General features: G+C 35.9%; 1 long non-coding RNA gene across 3 annotated transcripts in view; it reads right to left on the bottom strand.

Moving 5' to 3' along the window:
* Positions 1 to 888: 888 nt before the first annotated feature.
* The window catches only part of LOC123598300, a 33,472-nt gene continuing 13,814 nt past the window's right edge, over positions 889 to 20,546 (bottom strand). For 2 of the 3 annotated variants that reach the window (XR_006712527.1, XR_006712526.1), the window contains exons 2-3: positions 5,997 to 6,084; positions 889 to 4,850 (exon numbers count right to left, since the gene is read on the bottom strand). This is a non-coding gene — a long non-coding RNA (uncharacterized LOC123598300). Of the gene's footprint in view, positions 4,851 to 5,996; positions 6,085 to 14,867; positions 14,924 to 20,546 lie in introns of all 3 variants that reach the window. The other variant, XR_006712525.1, reaches the window with a different exon arrangement.

Genomic DNA, 20,546 nt, shown 5'->3' with positions numbered 1-20,546 from the left:
GATAAATGGCGTAAGGGAATCCTAGGCAAAGCCTTATGAGCAGAGTAGTAGAAAGTATATATAGGAAATAGGAATTAACTCAATTTGACCAAATCAGAATAATTATTTTAATGTGCATAACATTATACTAAGTAAAAAATTTTACCTTAATGTTATTCATATGAAAATCTAATTGCTCAGTTGGTATGGGCATTAATAAAGACACTTCTTTTTAATTTTATGATTTGATCACTTTTCCTCCTTTTATTTTTAATGTAGACATAGCCTTGGGTTCTGAAACGTACCTATGATACCTGAAAACTCATGATTTATTTTAAGTTTGCTAATGGTAAAATGCTTCAAAATATTCCCCCAATCTCAAGTACTGTCATTAATGATTAAAACATTGGTGTATACCTGACAAAACAATATGAAAGACCATATATGGAAATATTAAGTTTAAACAAAACTAATTCACATTTATTCATTTATTTACTCGTTTGACATTTATCTTTCAAGGATTTGTTGTGTTCCAGGCAAGATACGAGACGCAGGGGAGACATGATTGACACAAGGTCACTCACATTCTTTTTACTAGTACACTCAGCATAGAATTAAAATGAAAAAGATTTGCAATAATAAAGACATGCTTTATAAGTACTTGTATTTTTCCCCTTTTTAAAATAATTCAAAGGTTAAACTAGCAATAAAATTAAGTACAATTATACTGGCATACAAAAGAACAGACTTTTATTTAATTATACCTGGAAGGGTTTAATGTAAGTAAAGCAGAGAATCCGCTTTTTCTCTCGGTCTGTGTATGATATCCTGAATGAAGGGGAGATTCTGAAGCGGTGGCAGCGGACTTGCAAAAGAAGCATGCAAAATATCCCTAGACAAAGTCCTAAAAAGATTTAAAGCTTTTATTTCTATATGCGATAATATTAGAATGAAGTAGCCAAGAGCACAGAAAACAACAAAAACAATCTGGCTATTTGCGTGCATCTTAAACACTACGCAAAGAGGAATCACTCATGGGCAGATCAGCTACACAAAACGCGGCACCTGGACCCAGTTAGAAGGCACTTTAGTGTTCAGATTCTTTGGTCTCTGTGGTTACAGGAAGCTGGGTCCCATGAAGATTGTCTTGCCTTCATCTTTCTCACAAAGTGAAGAGTAGTAGGCAGATATTTGCCCAGAGTTTTACACCATGGGATGTTGGGGAACTAGGAGACTGAGTATCAAGGATGGCAAAATATCATCACAATTTTCTATGAAAAGTTTTCAAAAAAACAAATTTATTTTAGGATCTTTGGCATATGAAGGTAATGGGTGGATTTTGGTATGACTTACATAATGTGTTATAATTTAAAATGAACTATGCATTCTAGGAGGCACTGCAGGATTAAAGGAAGTTCCAACAGTGAATAAAAGAAAATAATCTAAATAATGTAAGTGCTCTCTGGGGTTACATTTTTGTAACTTCATTATTTAGTGGAATCTTCTGATGTGGGAAGCCAAATTATTCACTGGAGATAGATGGTGATATATGGAACCTCTAAGAGGCAGAATATTTCAAGTGGGACTTCAAGGTTAATTAGAAGAAGGAGGTCAGAAATTTATAAACCTAAGAAATAGTCTCCAGATTTTCTGTTTTAAAAACATAAACAAACAAGAAATGTATTCATAATCAAAAGACTGTTTTTATGGAGCTCTTGTTGTAGACAATGAGGGATATTTAAAAGAGCATGAGAACACGTTATGCCTGTTCTCAGGGGACAAAGATACCAAGTGATGAGCACTGGTCTTTGTCAGTGCTGAGCTGAAGTCCTACCAGCTGAAGCAGGACTGGAGACTGTCACACAATAGTTAAAGAGTGATATAAGTTAGGGTAAGATAAAGATCTAAATTTTTGGTTTTCAATCTTCTTTTTATAGAACTTTGGAGAAAAGACTCTCTCCAAATCCAAGGTTAGACAGAAAAACTTCAGGAGAAAACTGAGGCTTGAGTGGAAGTTTAGGAGAAGGGAAGGGAGATATTGGAAAGGAAAGGGTAGAGAATTCCAAGACAGGAGATCAGCTTGAATAAAGACATGGGAAGAAGAGGACAGACTTGGGAGTCAGCACCAGGGAGGAGTGGGAAGTTGTTGACATAACTTAAGGAGGACCAGATAATGAGATAAAATTTTAGAGTTGATATCTTTAGCATAGAATCAATTGGAAGTCATTTTATAAAAAGTGAAATGTGATAATTACACCCAGTGTCTTCTGAAGAGTAGTCTGGAAGGATTAAAAAAGACAGCTAGGAGGATGAGATAGGAAAGTCAGGGAGACCACAGATTATACTCATTCAAGCATAAGGTAATAAGGCACCAGAAATACTCTACATTATACAAAGGGCAAGGAGGGTCTTCTTTGTTAAAATTAACCCCCACAATCACCCTCCCTAGTCTTTTCATGCATTTCTTTTTTTCATAGCTTTCTTAACCACTTTATTTTTATTTATTGTCTATCTCTCTCCCTGTAATAGGTAAGCTTTTTTTGTTTTGGTTTTTATTCTTATATTTCTACAACCTAGAACAGTTCTTGACATGTGATAGCTGTTCAATAGCATTTTTTTCTCATATATTAACGACAAAGATAAAAATGCTGAAAAAAGTACTACTTAGGGGCAGATTGAAGAGAAAGAAAAAAGTAAAATAATAATTTCAGGTAATAGTGCCTAAATTTTTTTTTCAAGTCACAGGAACAATTGGAGAGTTTTTATCCAATGGAGGAAATTTAGAGTTGGTTTTAGATTGGAATCTAAATGATATTAGGAAAGTATTATTTGGTTAGTGCTGTCTTTCCCACACCTAGCCCAGTGCCTACAAGATTAGTATTCCATAAAAAGGCTTTGAAAGAATACATGCTATTTGAAGATTGAGAATTAGTAAATGTGTTCTGTTTGGAGTCAGAAAGATAGGACTGAAGTACAGGAAAAAATAGGAAGGATAGATGAGAAGTTTCAAGTTGGAAGCTAGATGATGGGGTGTGGCTGAGGAGTTTTCCGAAATTGAAAATGCATAAATAGTTTAACATGTTCGTGCAATTTTGTGTAAGAATGGTTATTCTCATTTGACTGAAAACATGTCTTGGCAAATTTAGAAATTAATTTGAGAAATTTGCAGCCTGGAGGCAGAGCATACAAACACTAGACTTTTCGATTAATTTTATGCATATGTGTCATTTATTCAGTAGGCAAATTTCTGAAAAGTTTTGTGCAAATCAAATAAGGGCAAACCTAATTACATTGACTTGCAGTAGGAGAGCTATTTTATTTGCATTTCTGATTGATTTGCAATTGGCACTGCTCCATATAACACCTTCATCAGTTTTTGCCCTTCAAGATTCTCTGTGAATCAGTTGATGGACCATCAGCATTTAAATTCATCCAGGGCTTACTATTTAAAGGATGTTTGTAATAAATGTTTTAGTTATATGCAAAAAACATATCTGGATATATTGAATTTTATAAAGAGCAAGGAACATATATCATAAAGTCTCAGTTTTAGTATCATAAATAGAAATAAAGGATAGAATATAAGAGTTGATGTGAGCTAGTTCATTAAATTAAAAGTAAGGTATATGATATTTTTAATCACTGTGAGAATTTGACCAGTTATTAAATCTTTGATTTCAAATTTTCCAAAACTAGGGACTTGATATGAAAACTTGGAAATGCCACTGATACTTTTCTTTTTCATTCTCTTCAATATGAAGACAAGGTGAATATTTTTATAATGGGACTATTGTAATTATGTGCATCTGTTGGGTGTGCCTTCAGTATATAATGTATACACACACACACATAAGTAACTACTCAATTTACCTTCCTTTTTCTTTCTCCTGAGAACACCTATAGTGCATAGTTTGAATCCACTTGAGCTAATTAATATCTTTAAGAAATTATTTTTTACACCATCTACATGAAAACATGGGGGAAACAAATTTGAATATACGTTGAACCTGCCTAATGGTATCTGAAATCAGTGACCTCAAGACCAACCTGAGAGGGAAGAACCTGGAGAGAAGGAATTCCTGCCCAGGCCTCCCTTTTAGATCTCCACAGTACTAACTAAAGTGTGCAGTTGGGACTCAATAACTAATAAGTCCTCTGCTCCAAAAATGATCAGATTTATTGGACTGCATATGATGTAGTCATTTCTGCTTCTTCCTATCTTCTGAAAAAAATAAAGTAACAGCAACATGAGTCTGTCGGGCCTTAGGCACTAACTCTTTTCAGATAGAATCCTCTTCCAAACTAAATGCATTTCTCATGTTTTTCTTCACCCTGTCTCAGCTATTCATTTTTTTTTTCTCACCCAAATTCACAATTTTAATGCTGATGGACTAAATTCCTTTCCCTAGACATTCCTGCTGAAGATACAGGCAGAGCCAGCAGGATCATCACAGTATATTACTGTTCACATCTTTGATCTTTCTGTGGATTAAATAATAAGTAGGAATGAGAGTAAGTTATGTAAAGAAATGGCATCATTTGATTCTCACATATAAATAGACTCTGGTTATTATTTAAGATAGAGTAGAATGTGTTGCAGTAACAAAAATCCTTAAAAATCTCAGAGGCTTTCAGCAACATAAGGTTTGGATTTTGTTTGCTTGTTTGTCTTCCTTGCTCCTGCAACATGTCCATGTCAGTGGTGAGTGCTGTTCTGTGTTGTCTTTACTTAGGAGTGCAAGGTATTGCTTCATGCTGAGGGGAGTCAGCACCATCTCCTAAGGGCTTCCATCTGGAAGTGGTGCGCTCAGCTTCCCTTCACACTGCATTGCTCAACCTCATGGGGCTGGGAATATGGATCCATTAGGGCCCTGGAAAGAAGAAAATTACAAATCACAATTCATCTTTTAAGTCCCTCACCTTGAAATAAACAAAAGTTATGCACATACAACTTACTTTTAATATACATTTTCAGCTTAAATTAGCTCATGTGCATTTGGGAAATTATAAAATGCAATATAAATATAGGTGTTATAATTAACACATTTTAGATAATATAATCGTTAGAATGGAGAATTGGATGCTTATGATAAATAGCTAGTTTTAAAGTGTTCCTTGATTTTTTTTTTTTTGCATTGATACAAATTTATTGAGTACCTTCTATTTTCCTGGTACTAGGTACATAGATAAATGAGACACACAGGGAAATTATAATCCAATAGAAAAGAGGTACTAGTAAATCAATGCTTTTGATAGATTGCATTAAATGTGATGACAGAAACAAATACAGGACGCAAAGAACTTACTGAAAAGAGAAATTTCACAAAGTGAGGTCAAGATGACTCTGTATACCCAGAGAGATTGCAGAGTGGTGACTTTGACAGAGTTTTAAATACTGAATAAAAATGTGTATGGATAATGATGATCTGGACAAAGGAAATACCATCTCCCAAATATAAAATATGAGACTTTATATGATGGTGAGAAATTTCAAATTCTAAGTGGCTGCAGACTACCCTTGTGGGGGGAAAGGATCCACACAGCAAATTATAAAGTGAGAGAGGTAGGCAGGTAAATGTGGGCCATGTTAAAAATGTCAACTTTATCCAAGAGATAATGGTGAAGCACAGGAGTCTTTCTGCTTTAGAGAGAACATTCTGTTGGAGGGTGAAGAATGAGTCTCCACTATGTAGTACAATACCTGGTACATAGTTGGCACTCAATATAAATTTTGAATGAATAAGTAAATGGTAGCGTGTAAGGTAAAGTGAGATTGTCCCACTATAATACATTAAACAATTTTTTAATTAGAAATTAAATTTGCAAAAATTTGGAAATATCACACATTCAAACTGTTGGTAATGTTTATACTGAGTGTTCCTAAATGAAGTAATGATTTAGAAAGGCAGCTATTCATTCATTTATTCATCCATTGACTTGTTTTCATTGATTCATTCATGCAAAGGATATATCTTCTATGTAAAGCACTTATTAAATGACATGAGAAGCAAAGATACCTGTCATACAGATTTGTTTTCCTGCAGGAACTCTGGGGTCCAACAAAAAGATCTAAGACTCATACTCAAATAATTACTGCAATGTGGTCTATGGAAACAGGAATAAAAGAAAAACAGATTGGTGCTTATTTTGAGGTCAGTGGTTATAAATGGCTTCTGGAATAGCTATTGTTTAGGCTGGCTTCTTGACAGATATAGCTTAGACTTTCAGAGATAGTCAAAGTAAATGAGGTAAACAGCAATACCTATTCCAAACAATTTGTTCAATTTTGTTTTTTATTGTTATTGTTTACTTTAATCTGTCAAAATTATGAGACAGACTAATTTTTAACTAAGAAGCTGATTCAAGTAAAACAGTCAATCAGATAACCTTGAATTTATTTTGCATACAAATGAGCTCTCAATGCATCAGCTATTCATATTTAGTTACCTCTTCTGACTTGTGGAACAAATATTGACAGTCTCTTTTTTAATCACCAGAAAATTAAAATTTAGCAGCATTCCAAACAGTTTTCCAATTTTATCCTTTAGAAAAGAAGTGGTAACAGAGCGATTAAGTGCACATACATATTTTGCAGAAAATATGTTACATTTTATAACCCAGAAGTTGATAAAATGTTTTCATTATATCATATTTCAATAATTTATTAACCATTTGAGTATTTATTGTGTTTGAGAAAATGTGCCAAGTCATTAACAATAATATTAGATTCATTAAGCTTTTTGATTTGACAGGCAGTGAAATGTTTGCTTTGTACACCCTATCTCATTTAATCCTCAAAACTACAATATGAGAGAAGTATTATTATCCCCATTTTACAAATGAGAAAATTTAAGTGTAGAGAACTTAGGTAACCTGTTCAATGTTACATAAAAAATATGTGGGGATTATGTATGCTAAGTAAAATAAATCTTACAGAAAAAAGACAAATACTGTATGGTTCCACTTACATATGTCTAAAAAACAAACAAACCAGAAACAGACTCACAAATACAGAGAACAAACAGGTTCAGAGAGGATGGGGTTGTGGGGAATGGGTGAAAATAGGTAAAGGCAATTAAGAGGTACAAACTTCCAGTTATAAGATAAATAAGACATGGGGATGGAAAGTACACCACAGGGAATATGGTCAATAACCTTGTAATAACTTTTTATGGTGATATATGTTAACTACACTTACAGTGGTGAGCGCTGCACAATATATACAGTTGTGAATCATGTTGTACATTTGAAACTAATATACATTGTGTATCAACTACACTTCAATTTAAAAAGTAGAAATACAAGATTCAAACTTGGATCTGTCTTTTCCAAAATCAGTGTTCTTTATTGCTATACATATTAAATAGTAAATAGTAAGAAAAAATCTGATTCCACCTTAATGTCAACCAGGATTACCAACATATAACAGAAACAACAAGAAATGTAATCCAAGTGTTGAAATTGGGACTGGGAGTTCTGAGAGGCAGAGGCTGTCTTTTCCATTTTTAAATCCCAACATCTCACCTTGTTTGTTGATGTGTAATAATTGCTTAGGATATATTTATTGAATTAACAAATGAATGACTACAAAGAGATACAAGGAGGAATTGAAGCATCAGGAGACATTTTTGTGTAAGAAGAAATTGAGAGGTTAGATGTTCACCCCAATGCTGAACATCTACCTAATCAAAATGTCTTGAGTTGAATCCAGACCATTCAGTTCTAACTCTGTTCTTTTCCATGGTACCACGGCTGCCTTTGGCACTGTTTCAGGAAGATGGCACATAGATGCAGAGATGACACCTGTAATTTACTAAGATGATAATATCCTTGAACTCAGCTTTTGCCTTACATCTACTCTAAAGCTTCAGTGTGCTATTGTTTGCACTAGGGGGCAGTATATAGTGGTTGAGACTCTGAGTTCCTGGTCAGGCAGAGTGGGTTCAAATTTAGGTTCTGTCCTTTACTACTTATCGTGTGATACCAGGCAAGTTGTTTAACCTCACTAAACCTCAGTGCTATCATGTATAAAATAAACTTATAATAGTACCCACAGAACCGCGAGGATTGAATGTGAAAATCCATGAAAAGTGCTTAGCACAGCATCTAATGCATTTATTATATAGTCTAAAAGAACTGACTATTATTTTGCATTGCTGGGTGTATTAGTTTCCTAGATCCGCTATCACAAAGCACCAAAAACCGGGTGGCTTAAAACAATAGAGATTTATTCTTTCACAGTTTTGGAGGCTACCAGTCACAAATCAAGGTGTTGGAAGGCCATGCTTCTCTGATGTTTCTAGGGAAAACTCCTTTTTTGACTCTTTTGCCTTCTGGGTTTTATTGGCAATTTTTGACATTCTTTGGCTTATAGATTTATCACTCCAGTCACATGAACATCTTCTCCCTGCGTATCTCCACATCATCTTCCTTCTGTGCATGTCTGTTAACTGTGTCCAAATTTCCCCTTTTTATAAGGATACCAATTCATACTGAATCAGAGCCCACTGTAATGACTTGATCTTAAATAGCTTACCTCTGTACACACCCATTTCTTTTTTTTTTTTTTTTTTTTTTCAACGTTTATTTATTTTTGGGACAGAGAGAGACAGAGCATGAATGGGGGAGGGGCAGAGAGAGAGGGAGACACAGAATCGGAAACAGGCTCCAGGCTCTGAGCCATCAGCCCAGAGCCCGACGCGGGGCTCGAACTCACGGACCGCGAGATTGTGACCTGGCTGAAGTCGGACGCTTAACCGACTGCGCCACCCAGGCGCCCCTGTACACACCCATTTCTAAATCAGGCTGCATTTTGGGGTAATGGAGGTTAGGACTTTAACATATTTTTGAGGGGGACATAGTTCTATCTATAAGACCAGGCATCTACTTTTAATATTGCTTCTTAAAGGAGCCAGGTACGTTGAAATCCCCTGACCCAGAAGAGTGTAAAAAGCACTTCGCTGAGAACTGTCCCTTGTGTGTCCTACTTTTCTTCACCTAGCTTTACAGCCATCTCCTGACAGCCTCAATTGACAGTTGCCTCTTGGGTCTGGTTTAACTGTCACTCCTGGTCTAATTAGGAGAGCCACTTGCTGACCTGAAGCTTCCGTCCCCAGTAGGCCCCTAGTTCTGCTTTTCCTGCATCACTACCTGTCTCTGGTGATAGGATTGCCTCTCCTGGAGACTGACCTTGTCCTCATTTTACCTTCAGTAATCCTCTATTGACATAGATGATAGCGGTAATAGTTTGTATTTATTGAAAGCTCTTAGGAGACAGGGGTGATACCAAAACACTCCACAGGCATTGCATTATGTAATCCCCACATAAGTCCTATATGGTACGTTGGCCAGTGTACAGATGAGGAACTGAGGTTCAGAGAGGTTAAAGTACATGAAATAGACAAGAAATGATGAGGCTGAGGGAATGGAAGAGAGAGCAGGCATAATCCGTTGCAAAATGAAATAACTTCCAAGCTTCTGGTCTGGTGTTTGGATGGATACAAAGTCATACTTTTTACTAGAATAGGGGACGAAAAGGAAAACCAGGTGTGGGGAAGGTGGGAGGTGATCATAGCTTTAATTGCAAATGTGTTCTGTGTGATGCTTTAGATTATGTAAATGACGATGAGGCAGTTGGATATATGGGCCCAGAGGTTAAGGGATCCCTACTGTCTCTTCCAAACTGGTCTCCCTGCTTCTGCCTATGCCCTTCCCCATCCTTCTACAGTCTATTTGCTATACAGCTACATTGAATCACCTCTGTTTCCTAGCAATGGCTTCTCATCTCATGCAAAACAAAACCCAAGGCTTGACCGTGACCTACAAGGCAAGACAGAATCTGGTGCCCTATGAACCTCTCTCCCACTCCTGCACTTCACTCTAGCCATACCAGCCCCTTTGCTTTTTTGCAAGGCAGGCAAGTTCTACATCAGGGCCGTTATACTTGGTGTTTTTTCTACCAGAATGTTCTTACCCCCAGATATATGTATGGCTGGTTCCCGCACTTCCTCAGTGATGCTTTCCTTGACCACTGTATCTAAAATTTCAATTCCTACAAACTAACATTTCAAATCCTCTTTCTCAGCTTTATTTTTTCTCCTTTGTACTTATTACTATTTAACCTACACTAAAATTTACTTACATACCTTGTTTATTTGCTCAAATGTAAGCTTCATGGGGGCAGGGATTCTGTCTGCTTTGCTCAATGCTGTAACTCCAGTGTTTAGATGGTTATTGGCACAGAGTATGCCTGCTACAAATATTTATAATTAAATGATTATGTAGGAAAATATGATCAAAATATAGATTTTATTCATTCATTCAGCAATTATTTCTTGAATATCTGTATTATGTACCAAACATTGTTCTAAGTTCTGGAAAATAACAAAATAGATCATATGTCTGCCATCATGGAGCTTACTTCCTAATTAGAAAGAGCAAAAATAAACAGTTAATTAAATATACTGGATACCAGATGGTGACAAGATTTAGGGGGAAAATAGTGAGCTAAGGAAGATGGATTTCAGAATCATGAACATAAAATGTTGGAGTCCCATGTGAAGTGAGGATCATACATAGTTTGTGACGTGAGGAAACATAAACATTAAAGATATAAGTAAAGGAAGGGGAAGCCTGTGAAGACATCTAAGAAGGAAATGACAGAGAAATGGAAGGAAAGCCAGGACACTGTGGTATCATGAAAGTCAAGGAAGCAGAGAATCTCACGAAGGAAAGAATAATCAGTAACATCAAACATCTAACTTGCAGAGGTCAAGACCTATAAGGACAGAATGTATTTGTTAACATTTGGCATTTATATGAATTTACAAAGATTAGTTTCAATGGAACAATGAAATAAGAAGCGAGATTACTGTGAGCTAAAAAGAGAATGGGGATATGAGACTATCAATAGAAGGTGATATGACCCACTCTTTTTCAACAAGCTCTGCTTTAAATTTAAAAAAAGAAAGAAAAGATAAAAGAATTAAGAAAATAGCTAGAGGAACCCATCAGAACTGTATTAGAACTATTTTGGATACAATCAGGATCTTGAAGATAGCTCACTTTATCTCTCTCTCTCACATACACACACACACTCCACATATATATATTCCACACACACACACATAAACACAATATCCCCATTCATTAGTAATCTTAATTTTCAAAGAAAACAAAGTTCCCAGAAGCTTGTATATTTATGAAAGTTTGGTCCAGGATTTGTGCTCAACAAGTTGCAAGTCCAATTATACCCAGAGATTTAATGAAAACATAGGTCAATTACAAGGTATGTATTAACAATAAGAATAATAGCAGCTAACATTGGTTGATTACTTACTTGGGGTCAAATACTATGACAGGCGTGTTAAATTTATTTGTCCTCACTTCTGAGATGTGGAAACTGAGGCTCAGAGATGTTAAATAATTGCTCAAGGTTATAGGGCTTACAAAAAAAGCAGAGCTGAGATTCAAACACGATCTAACTCTCAACTTTATGATTCCACTACACCAGGCCACCTAAGCTAAACAACACTTTAGTATCTTACACTCATCCAACTTATGGATAACTCCAAGTGAGTCACAGACCAAAATGTAAAATACTAAGCTATATAAGTACTAGAATGAATACATGAGTAAATTCTTCTATAACCTGGTAGTAAACAAAACTTTCCTGTTATCCAAATTGAGAAAAATAAGGGAAAAGATGGAAAATTTTGAGTATTTTATTTTATGAAATAAAATAATTTCAAATCGGGGAAGTACTTAAGTTACAGACAAAGAGATAGTAACTCTAATATAAAAAGAGCTTCTAAAAATAGAAAACTGCCACGGACCTTATAGAAAACTGGGCTAGGCATAGAAACAAGAAAAGAAGTGCAGTGTATTAATAATCTATTGCCAAGCAACACAAAATTTAGCAGCCTAAAATGATGAACATCTATTATCTCACAGTTTGTGTAGGTCAGGGATTCAGACACAGCTTAGCTGAGTCCTCAGCTCGGGTTCCCACACAAGGTCAATCGAGGTGTCAGCTGGGGAGGTTGTCACTTCAAGGTTCCATGAAGGAAGGATTCTCTTACAATTTACTCTGTAAATAGTTTATATGCTATGAACCAAATCAGAAGGGAGAAAGCAATCTCTAAAACTGCAAAGCAAAATGAAAAGAAAGAATCTAACTAGGTTTCAAGTTGGTGGTATAACCAAATAGGGAGGAACTATTTAAAATAAAATGACTTTAAATTTTTTTTTTTTTTTTTAAATTTTTTTTTTCAACGTTTATTTATTTTTGGGACAGAGAGAGACAGAGCATGAATGGGGGAGGGGCAGAGAGAGAAGGAGACACAGAATCAGAAACAGGCTCCAGGCTCTGAGCCATCAGCCCAGAGCCCGACGCGGGGCTCGAACTCACAGACCGCGAGATCGTGACCTGGGTGAAGTCGGACGCTTAACCGACTGCGCCACCCAGGCGCCCCTTAAATTTTTTTTTAATGTTTATTTATTTTTGAAGGAGAGAGAGAGAGACAGTGTGAGTGGGGGAGGGGCAGAGAGAGAGGGAGACACAGAATCGGAAGCAGGCTCAGGGCTCTCAGCTGTCAGCACAGAGCCCGACGCGGGGCTCGAACCCACGAACTGTGAGATCATGACCTGAGCCGACACTCAACCGACTGAGCCACCCAGGCGCCCCTAAAATGACTTTAAAACACAGGAATTTGTCTCCACAGTTGATGGGAAATACCCTAAAAACAAACAAACACACAAAGACTGACCCTACCCAAAAGGAAAAAAAAAAAACCACAACAAAAACCTTTAGTTATTGACAGTGTTGAAAAATGCATATAATTATGTAGGTGTGCTCATGAAACAGGATTTTCAGGACCAAAGAGATGAGGTATAGATGCAAGACCAAAGAGCTTAAATATAAACCCTGTATTCCTGACTCAGAATTGGAATCTCAGTATGAACTCACGGTATATTTTCTCTAAGAGAAAAAAACAATAGCTCTATCCATTGAAAAAGACTATACGCAGTAACAGATCGGGTGGCAATAAAGCAAAGTTTATTGACCAGATTTTGGTCTCTAAGTATCATTTCCTCCTGAAGGGACCAAAGTAACTTAGAAAAAGAGCTGATTCTAGGTCTAGGGCAAAACATGTATGAAATGATCCTGGAACATTTTATCATACCAGAAGTGAGGAAACTAACCATGATAGAGTTACATCGAAAAGATCCATGAAACTAATGTGAACACAATCCTGCTGGCTAAAAATAGGATACCTGAAGTACAAATAAAAATAATAATGTAATGAATTGAAACATCAAATATGTTTAAATCCATATATTTATAATTATATAATATTGCATATATTATATTATTATTATATTATACATAATTATAATAAATATAATGATGAATATAATCTTAATAACATATTATTGCAATATATTAAAATAGTATATTAATAATATGACAATATATTAATAGTATATAGATAATATATGTTAAACTCTCCTTCACCTTTGGAATATGCTAAGAAGCCAATTCATGTTTTTAAACTGGTAAGTAAAGGGAACTAATCGAAAATGTATCCTGCCTTTTCTGCATAAGTTGTACTATTTAATAATCAAATAGTTGATGAGGTGATGTTTCTCTTTATAGAGGTATTAGAGATAATGAATAAAGAAGAAATGATAAAATTAATATTTTTCAGTACCTAAAAAAACTAACAAATCTAGGTAATAATCTTCAATGGTTGATAACAGCACTAACAGAGGAAAATAAAACAGAACAAAACAAAGCAGATGTCATATACACACCTATGAAATATTCATGAAAAAAAAAAAAAACCCAAAAAAACCAAACTGGATCTACCTTCCTATACACAGAAATACAGGGGATAAGAACATGTTAACTGACCCTACAGAGATGCAATTATCAAAATCTAGACTATAGGGACTTTATGGGTTAAATGAATGATTTCTTTAATAAATTCAAAGGAAAAAACTTATGGAAAGGAAAGTTACAAATTAATATAGCAATAAGAGACATCATAACCAATTGCAAACTTTAAATCTTATTTGCATTTTTATTTGAATAAACTATAAAAAATAAAAATTACACAATAGGGGCAATTTGACTACTGAGTGGACAGATATTGGATGATATTAAACAGTTATTAAGTGTCATTATTCTAATTTTGGTTTGTTTTTTTTTTAAAAAGTACTTATCATTATATAGAGATATGTACTGAATTATTTATGAATGAAAGGACATGTTGGGAATTTGCTTCTAAATAATCTAGAGGAATGAAGAATTAGAGCAAAGACAGAACAAGTTTGAAGTGATAATTACTAAAGGTGAACAAGGACAGAAGGTTTATTATACTATTCTCTGTAATGTTACATACTTGTTGGGGTGTCTAAGTGGCTTTGTTGATTAAGCATCTGTCTGACTCTTGATTTCGAATCAGGTCATGATTTCAAATTCAGTTGTGGGGTAGAGCCCCAACTTGGGCTCTGTGCTGGGTGTGGAGCCTGCTTGAGATTCTTTCTCTCTCTCTCTCTCTCTCTCTCTCTCTCTCTCTCCCCCTATCCCTCTGCTCCCCCCCCCCCGCCCCACTCATGCACAAGCTTTCTCTCTCTCTCTGTCTTTAAAATATATATATACTTTTACAATTTTCCACAGAAATTCTTTAAGTTGAGTAGTAGTGGGTCCACAGGTTTTTAAAAATATTATTTTTGTACTTTTCTGAATGTCTGAAATGTTTCATAATGCAGAAAAAAAAAGGAAATTGGAGCTCTTGTCACATTCTGAAAGTAGCCAGTACCCCTCTATGACACATTTTATTTATGGTTTTATGTTAAGAAGTTCATTTTCAAATGATACTAACTTGCTGATTCCAGGGAAATCACTGAATTATTTAATTCTTTTTGGTCATCCATTTTCCTGTGGATGGGAACAAACGAAAACTGTTAATTAATAAACTTTATTTTTCTGTGCTTCATGTTCTTTGAAAACAAATCATTATTAAAAAGGAATGGTTTTATACCTGACCAATCTTCACACCAACTATATTGCTTTGGCCTTTTGTTTTTAATACAAAACTTTTTTACTGTACATTTTGAAATGTTTTCATCTTTCTCACACAAAAGAAGAGGGTAGTGTAACACATTACTGATTTTCACTGACAGGTGCTAGACTATGTGAAAAACCTTGTGGGATTAATTTTCTGTTTTGCATTTTTCCCATGCTATGCTGATTGGACGTGGCCCATGACTTAGTTCAGCCCCAAAACATGGCATCAGATCAATCAGTGGGTTTGGCACAACTTTAGTTGTTCTGGTATAGGATTCATTAGAAAGAAGTCATATTCATAAGATAATTTAACTGCTAAAAGAGAAAAAATAAAAGGGTTTTGTGTCCTTGCTGTTTTTTCCCAAAGGGAAAGGGAAGAACTGGTGTTAGGGGGAACAGAAAGAGTCAAGGGAGTGGAAGCCATGTTTCCTAGAGCCTTCAAGTCTGCCTCTCAACCTCAAGAATAAGCTTTGTACTCTTAGGAGTTTGGCTTTCCAAATTGGGATGCCAAGGTCCTTTCACACATATATATATATCCTTCTAAAACTCTGCTTTTCAATTGCGCTAGTGTGTTCTATTTTAGAACACTTCTCACTCACTCAATAATCCAAAAGAGAGACTTTGATACCAGAGCTAAATTAAAGAGGGAACAGTGCTTGTTTTCAGATAAAGTGAGAGTTACCAGCCTTCTTGAGAACATTATGTTTTGATTGATCTACTTTCTCACTGGCTCTTCTCTCTCAGCTTCCTTTTGGTAGAGGACCTCACTAGGTTCTCATCTCTGTTTTCTAATGGGGTTGCTATATCTAAACTCACCCTCTGGTCTCAGTGAAGGAAGATGGCTCCACAAAGGCTGACCCTGTTGCTCAACTCACCTTCTTACTCTCTTGTCTCTTTCAAAATCTATCCCCATGAGTAGATTTTCCCGGCTCTGGCCTCTTCATTCATTCATACTCCTATGGGTTCTTAATCATCAAACGTGTGCACTGATCTGTGCTTTATTTGGAAAGAAAAACACAACAAAATGGGCGTTACCTTGTGACCTTCTCCAGCCACCATTCTATCACCCTCACAATTCTGATTCTCAAACTACTACAGCAAATAATTTGGACCTGCTGCCTCTGTTTCTCTACTGCCTTCTGAAATCGGGCTTCCTCTTTGACCATTCAATGTAGAACAAAATTGTACAGGTGACCGGGTACCCAATCACCACATCCAGTGGCTCAAACATTTCCCTAAATCCCACATCTGTGCTCCTTTTCCATGTCCTTTGTGAACTTTTCCTCCTTGGTCTCCTTGACACTGGGAAATCCTCAGTATCTTCAAGCATTTTCAATGATGAATTCTCTGTTTCACTGGCTGCTCTATTATCCTTCACCTTACACTCCCTTTCTAAACATTTCTAGAATATTGGAGTTCTAGGGGGCTAATATTTAACACACATTTGATTCTACTGCATAATATTGAACCAATTGGAAAACTAGACTAGGAGATCAGCAAATGGATATTAACTGTTTCTATAGATCAATGACCAAAAAAGGATGCTAATATTCTCTACCTCTCCACTGATACCAAACTCAGAGACTGAAAGAACCTATTTAAGGAGACAAATTAGACTCAAAGAGCAGACTTACCCAGAATTGCTGTCTTCCAAAAAATAGAGGGTGCTGAATCTCCAGAATCTTTTAGCCTTTAAATAGATAAGATTTACCCAGTGGAAAGGCATGAACCAGTGAACGTCACTGTCACACCAAGTCAGATAAATCATGCTCCTGCTTGGGGAGAAGTCAGTAAGATACATCATGAGTGTTACTCTAAGCTCAGGAAGCTATATATACACAAGCAGTGTGGGATATTCTTCATTCTTAATCATCCTTTTTATGTAGATAAGTCCCGCATCTGTGTCTCTGAGTCTGCTGTATTTCTACCTTTACAGTGTTAAATCTACCTGCCCCCCTCCACCTCATGTTCCCCTTTGCTATGGCCAGTGGCACTAGCTCTCCTAGCCCTCCAAACAAAAATCTTTGGCATCATCTTTTATTCATCACTCTCCTTTGTTTCTATGGATTCTTCTTTTAAAATGCCTGTCCTACTCTTTCTCTTCAATTTGTACCTCTACCACCACCCTATTCTACTTCTTATTTATCATGTGTGCCTTAAACAACTACTTATTAAGTACATACCAGGTGCCGGGACATTTTTTAGGCAGTGGAGATGTAAAAGAAAGATGAAACATTGATTCAGCCCTCATGGGGCTGAGAAGAGTGAACAAAGGGCTATCAAGCTATAACCCAAACAAATGCATGACCTCAACATGGACAATTGTAATACCTGAAAGGCACTTGGTGCTTAGCATGTGAGCCTGTAATGGGAGGATTCGGGAGGTGGGAAATAGGATCTCTGGGAAATGACACTCACACTGAAATATGAAGTATAAGCAGGGGTTAATTAGGCAAAGAAGGCAGAGAGAAACATTCCAGGCAGCATTCTATATGTGCAAATGCCTGATGATTGACGATGGTATGGTGAGTAGAGGTTGACGTAAACAGTGTGTAGATTTAGGGGTAATGTGGTACAGAATAGGGGAATTCGAAAGGTAATTAAGGGGTTATGCCATGTAGGGCCTTATACATCATGTTAAGGAATATATATATATATATATATATATATATATATATATATATATATATATTATTTTGAGATCAAATAAAGTGACTGAAGTGTTTAAACAGGGCGACACGATTAGCGTTGGAGTTTTGAAAAGATCACTCTTATATTTTGGATCATTACCTTTGCTTCTCAAGTGATCATTTGTGTGTCTCCCATTCCCCTACTGTGTCAATTATTAACCAAACCAATGTTCAAATAATCCTCACTTTGTGCGGTTTGAAACTTGTCTCCTTCTTAATAAAATGGTATAGATATTCCCCATTATTTTTAACATAAAGCTCAGACTATTAGATATGCTTTTTTCTAAGGCTTGTTACCATCTGGGTTCGATCTCCCTGTCCAAAATAGCTTCCCACTTCTCCCCAAGACTGACCCTCCCTTCTAGATAAGCTGATTTTCCACCTGCCTCCCAAACACACCAGCCTTGCTCTTGCCCCCTATTTGTGAAAGAAATGTTCTTTAAGATTTTGAAACTCTTGTTAAAATTTTTCCTCTTACAAAATTCCAAACATAATCAAGGTTCTAGTGAAATTCGACCTCCTCTGTAAAATGATTGCTAGCTACACTGGACCATGAGTTATGAGATCACTCATACTAAACTGATAGTATTTGTGTAGTTGTGACAGTTAAATAAGAATGAGCGTTGCATAGGCAATTTCCTTCATGGGACATGATTCATTTTTCATTTTAGGTATCATCATCTTGGTTTGATGTGTTCATTTAGACCTCGATTATAGCCTTCCCAGTGATATTATTTTGTTATGCTTTGTTTTTCCATTATTAAGTGATTTTTTTCTAAAGAAAGATTTAGAAGTAGAGAAAAAGTGGAGCATCATAAGAGAATCTGAGTCTAGTTCTAATAAAATAATTTCAATATTCTTAAAAATTATTCGGTAACATTTTTATGCTATTGAGTTGCTATTTCATAATTCACTCAAAAATGCCCTGTTGCTAGAGATTTAAATACTTCCATTTCATCATGTTTTAAATAACGTGGCAAACCATTATTTCTATTCTTAAGTTCCACTTATTTTCCTGGGATAGATTTAAAAATATGCAACTAAGGATCCATTTGTTGTTGTTGTTGCATCTAAGCTAAAAGGCTTCCAATAAGGCTGTACTACAAAGTAGTGTATGAGAATGTTCACAACACATTCTCACTAGCATGGGTTTTTATCATTGCATATGTCATTTGTAATTCAATGTTTAAAAAAAACAAACATCCCAGTATGTTGTTGTTTTGATTTGGATATTTGTAAATAATGAGATGTGTCACTTGTCTCTTTGTTATTTGAGGGAGTATTAGGGAAATGACTGTAAAAAAAAAGGTGCAACTGAACCCCAGTAAGTGGAAGACTTTTTGATCTGAGGCTAGATTCTTTCATTTACTCTACAAATATACACGGAGTGTCAAATATACATAGAGTATCAAGTACTATGCCTTATGTCAGATCGGCCATAAAGTAGTGGTTCTCAAATTTTGCTACACATTGGGATTGCCTAAGGATTATTAAAAAAAACAAAACAAAAAACACTACTGCCTGGCTCCTATCTTGATCTAACCAGTATGGGGTATGACCTGGACAGCAACAGTTGTAAAAGCCTTCTAGGGATTCCAGTGTGTAGCAAAGTTTGGGAACTATGTCAGAGTAAAGAAGGATGGAGTCACAGAATATGGTCAGGGATGCAAGTGCTCTGAAGTGTATAAAAGAAGACACACACACACACACACACACAACCACAATGTTTTGAGTCTGGCAGACTTCCTCTGCACTAGGTTACCTCAGACAGTGGCTTTGAGCAGTCCTACTTGAATGACTTCAAAGGGATATGATGAAACATTGGGCAGAACAAGACAATAATGATAAAACCAACAGCTATTTACTGTCTTAGTCTGAATCCTAGTTTTCATTAGAGAAGCTTGGGGGCCGTAGATGCATCAAATATGACATCCTCACTCTCCCTTCTGAATCACTTGGGTAGAAAGGAGCTCTGCCTAGGAAGTTCATTGTTACAGAATTCAAGCCTGTACCCAGTATGCCTATAAAAGAGATTGGCATAATGTTGTAAATATATTTAATATTTTGATATATGTGAATTATGTCATTTTAAGATAGTGTATACTTCCTTATTTCCTCTCTGAATTGCTCATTATAGAGTATCTCTCTTTTAGAAAATATATGTAAAGTGTGTGCAATGGTTTTTATCCATCTCATTTTGATTTAGTTATCAGAACATACAACATCTGCTAGAGCTGAAGCCCATAGTCTTGGAAATTTTTCTTTCACTGCACTCTCAGTCTGCACATCATTAGTACAATTCAGATGGAAATTCCATAGAGATGCAATATTGCTAACAGATTGTACTTCCCTAGAAAATTTGACCCCCCAAATTTGATTTATTTAACATATTTGCATTTTAATGGATTTTTCTGAAGGGGTAATCTTATCAAGATGGGCTGCTGTGGTTTTACTGAGTAATTCACAATTTTCAGCTCATTTATATGTGTTTATTAATGTGCAGTATGAATATGTGCACAATGTGCAGGCACATATGGATTATGTCTACCTGAAGTGCATGTTTAAAAATTTGGAAGACCGAGCATTTGGTATTTTGGTTACCTTACAGATTAATCCTCTAGTTTAATATATTCCATTGAGTCAGTCTCCCCGCCTCAAGGTTAATAATAACTAGTGCTTCTGTGGTACCCTACAATTTATAGTACTCTTTTCACATACATTAACTCATTTAATAACATGCCCGAAGTCTTGGGAAAGCACGGTAACCTTTTGAAGCTACAGCAGAACTGCTTAAAGGGCCAGCT

The sequence above is a fragment of the Leopardus geoffroyi genome, chromosome C1, assembly GCF_018350155.1.
Source record: "Leopardus geoffroyi isolate Oge1 chromosome C1, O.geoffroyi_Oge1_pat1.0, whole genome shotgun sequence".
Classification (NCBI taxonomy): Eukaryota; Metazoa; Chordata; class Mammalia; order Carnivora; family Felidae; genus Leopardus; species Leopardus geoffroyi.
The sequence above is the reverse complement of the archived record's forward strand: the minus strand, read 5'-3'. Positions and strand labels throughout refer to the sequence as shown.